Here is a 3,484-nt window from a genome sequence, read left to right on the forward strand (position 1 = left end):
GGGCCAAGGGCGGGCGGGGGCCCTGGGAGGACGTCTGGGCCATGCAGGCTGCCTGCCAAGGCCGGCACGCGCCCTCGCCGCCTGGAGGCAGGGGGCTGCCTGACTTGGCCCTCTCAGGAGGGGAAAGTGCCCTGTCCCGCCCAACCCAAGACAACCCGATTCCTTGCTATGAAGCGGGGACACCCTGGCTGACCCCTCCTGGTCTCCAAGCAGAGGAAGAGGCAGTGGGCCGCGGGGCTGAGACCGCATGGGTGCCCTCCTCCTGTAGACGCTGGAGCCCAGCCTGCTCCCTGTCCCCAGGGGACAGCGGCCCCTGCTCCCCACCTCCCTGCTGGTCAGGCCTGAGGCCCCCGACAGGCCTGCTCCCGGACCTTTCCCACCCCTCACGGGCCACCTTGGCACCCCCTGCTCTGGCTGGGGGCTGCTCCAGGCCCCGTCCCGGTCCGTTCTCAGGAAGGCCAGAAGGAATCTGATACTGAAAAAGCAATTAGTGATTTCCTCTTCGTGGTAATTAGGTAATTAAAACAGGACTTGCAGGAGGCCTGAGGGCTGTACTTGGGCCAGACACACCTGGTGAGGTGGGAGCGGGGGCCCAGGAATCTCATGCTTCCTGTCCTCGATTCTCAACACACAGACCAGCTCACACAAGCAGTGGTCCTCCCTGACCCTCGGTCTCCTCGTCTGACTGCAGACGACCCACGCACCGCACTGAGAAGTAACAACTTCACAGCTCCGACGGGGATGGCGCGTGGAGGGGGTCCCCCAAGGCTGAGCCCTGCAAGGGAGGAGGGGACAGCTGCCCGCAGAGTCTGCCCTCGGCTGTGGAGGCTGCACAGAGCTGGGATGGGGGCTGCAGAAGTTGCTGGGCCTCCTCTCACAGGCAGGGGCCACGGCCAGGGATGCCAAGGGCAGGCAGCGGTGACCATCTGGCCAGAGGTCCTTGCTGCAAGCCCTGCACCCACCCCCCTTGCAACAGCAGCTGACGCAGTGACCCTACTTTCCAGAACGACTGGGCGCCCCAGACCAGACCTCTGTGGTCTATGCTGCCCACCACAGGGTGCCCAGAGATCTGTCTACCACGCGCAGGACAGGCCCAATCCCTCCCGCACGGCGAGGGCCCCTCTGACCTGTGAGCCCCCTGTTCCCACCCCCGGAACACCTCCCGCACCCCATCCTGCACAGGCCTGGCTATGAGGAGCACGGGCCCCACGGATGCTCACAGACGGTCAGCACAAGGCTGCAAGGCCTGCACTGGGGCCCCGCGGAGGGGCTGCCGGACCACCCTGGAGGCAGGGTCCCCCCACAGCCACCCAGCTTTCAGGGTCTCCCAGGTTCAGCATCCTGGGGCGGGGAGCAGGTGCCGCCACCTTTCCCAGAGCAGCTTCTGGAGACGAGGCCCCTGGAGAGGAAGGGGCGTTCCTGTCCCAGCGGCCCACGGTGGGTTCTCCCCGGGGGTGTGGGCCTGGAGAGGAAGGGGCGTTCCTGTCCCAGCGGCCCACGGTGGGTTCTCCCCGGGGGTGTGGGGCAGGGGCCAGGGCTGCCAGGGGATGCAGCGGTGACCCCTCCACCCTGAAGGACCCCTGCAGCAGGGCTCGGCTGTGTCCCCGCCTGGCCCTGGCCCCACAGCCCCGGGAGGACAGGTGCCCCCCCCCAGGCCCACATCGTGGCTGGGGAGGGTGGGGGGCACCCCTGGCAGGAGTCCAGGGCCGGAGGCCCCCCCCACCTGCCTCGGGCACCTGGGCCAACTCGAGGACTCCTGGTGGGTCTGGAGATGAGCAGGAGGGGACGGGGTGGGGGGTGGGGGCAGGTGCAGGCAGGGCGCGGGGAGGGCGGGGACCCAGGGGCACCCCAGCCAGCCCATGGCAGCTCCTGTTGGCAGCTCTTCAGTTAATAGGCTGCAATTTTACACAACGCCGTTTGGAGGTGGCCCGGAGCCAGCCGCGTCCCCAGAGCTCCCGGAGTCGCTGTTTAAAGCCCAGGAAGGACCAGCTGTGGGGAGGACGGGGCGTGTCCATCTCAGCGCAGCAGGCCGGGCAGAGGCGGGGAGGGGCCCCAGGCCCGGGCTCTGGGAATGCGGGGAGACAGGGCGGGGGGCCAGGCCTGCACTGAACCCCAGGCCCGGCCCTCCCAGACCCAGAGGAGGGAACTGGGAGCCTGTGGGGACGGGCACAGCTGGCCAACGGGCCCTGGACCACAGCCACCTCCACCCCCAGGCCTGATCAGGACGACGCGGGAGGGGCCAGGCAGGGGCAGGAATTAGGAATGTGCAGCCAAAGGCCAGGTCAGCGAGAGGCGGGCGGCCGGGAGCAGAGCCCCTTGAGGGGGTCGAGGCTGGAGGCCTCAGGTGGGAACTGCAGGTCAAGGAGCCGGCGGGTGCAGGGACAGAGGGCCAGGCCCAGCATGGGGACGAGAAGCCCCTTCCCCACGCCCAGGCAGCCCCAGCCCCGGCGGGGACGGGGAGGCTGAGAGAGAGGCCCCCCGAAGGTGCACGCTGGTCCACGCAGGGCACGTGGGGGTCATGCCTCCACGACAGACCCCCCGACAGCCCAACTCGCAGCCCTGGGTGCAGCCAGACCCCACACCCTCAGGAAGGCCGCCATCCGTCCCGCGTGGAACACAAGGCCAGCAGGGCCACAGTGGGCAACTGGCCCCGGAAGGCGGGGAGGGAGTGCAGCCGGGGACCTCAGCTATCACCTCCTTGCTCCTGACGTGGGACCTGCTTATGGGGTCCTGCCGCTCTGAGAGCCACCTCGGGGCCTCAGGTTCCCTCAGCGGGACGGGGGCAAGGGGTGAGGCCGGGACGCAGCAGAGGGAGGCAGGACTGGACCAACCTGTCCTCCCAGCCTCACGGGGTGGCCTTTGAGCAAAGTCGCTGCCTGGCCAGCTGCCCACCAGCTCACCGGCCACCAGGAGGGGCCCCTCTGCCCCAGATGCTAGCCTTCTGCCAGGCGATGAGCTTGAGGGCCCTGCAGGAATGAGTTCCTGAGGCTTCACCCACAGCCCCACACCAGCTGGGCTCCTGTGGCAGAGGGCAAAGACGGCTCCCCAGGGTGCCCCCACGGGGTCTGTGGGCCCTCTCCGCTGACCCCCCAGCCCAGGACAGCAGGCAGAACCCTGCTGGAGGCCCCCCCAGGTAGGGCCAGGACAGGGGGTCACGGGGTGGGCCTGCCACCCCGCACCAACCCCACAGTGCCAAAGGCAGGACCCCGCAGCACCCAGCACGGGGTGCCCTCGGCACAGCCCCCAGGGCCCAAGGCCCACGGCTCCTTCCACGGGTGGAAAAGCCGGCGCTGGGAGAGGGCCTTGCCCAGAGGCCACAGAGCCAGCAGACCGCACGTGGTAGGGACCAGGGACCTGCCTGCCCCCTAGGCCTGGGTACCAGGGCTGAGCAAGCAGAGTCAGGGCCCAGCCCCCACCCGGAGCCCCGGGCCAAGCTGGGTCAGCAGGCAGCCTCCGCCAGCTGTTATTTCATCCACCAGATCGG

At 69.1% G+C, this 3,484-nt stretch overlaps 1 protein-coding gene across 1 annotated transcript in view; it reads right to left on the reverse strand.

Annotated features, from left to right (window-relative positions):
* The window catches only part of LOC104990672 (plexin-A1-like), a 39,184-nt gene that overhangs the window by 26,294 nt on the left and 9,406 nt on the right, over positions 1-3,484 (reverse strand). The gene's annotated exons all lie outside the window — the stretch shown is intronic.

Source organism: Bison bison, unplaced genomic scaffold (genome assembly GCF_000754665.1).
Source record: "Bison bison bison isolate TAMUID 2011002044 unplaced genomic scaffold, Bison_UMD1.0 scf7180017847352, whole genome shotgun sequence".
NCBI lineage: Eukaryota > Metazoa > Chordata > Mammalia > Artiodactyla > Bovidae > Bison > Bison bison.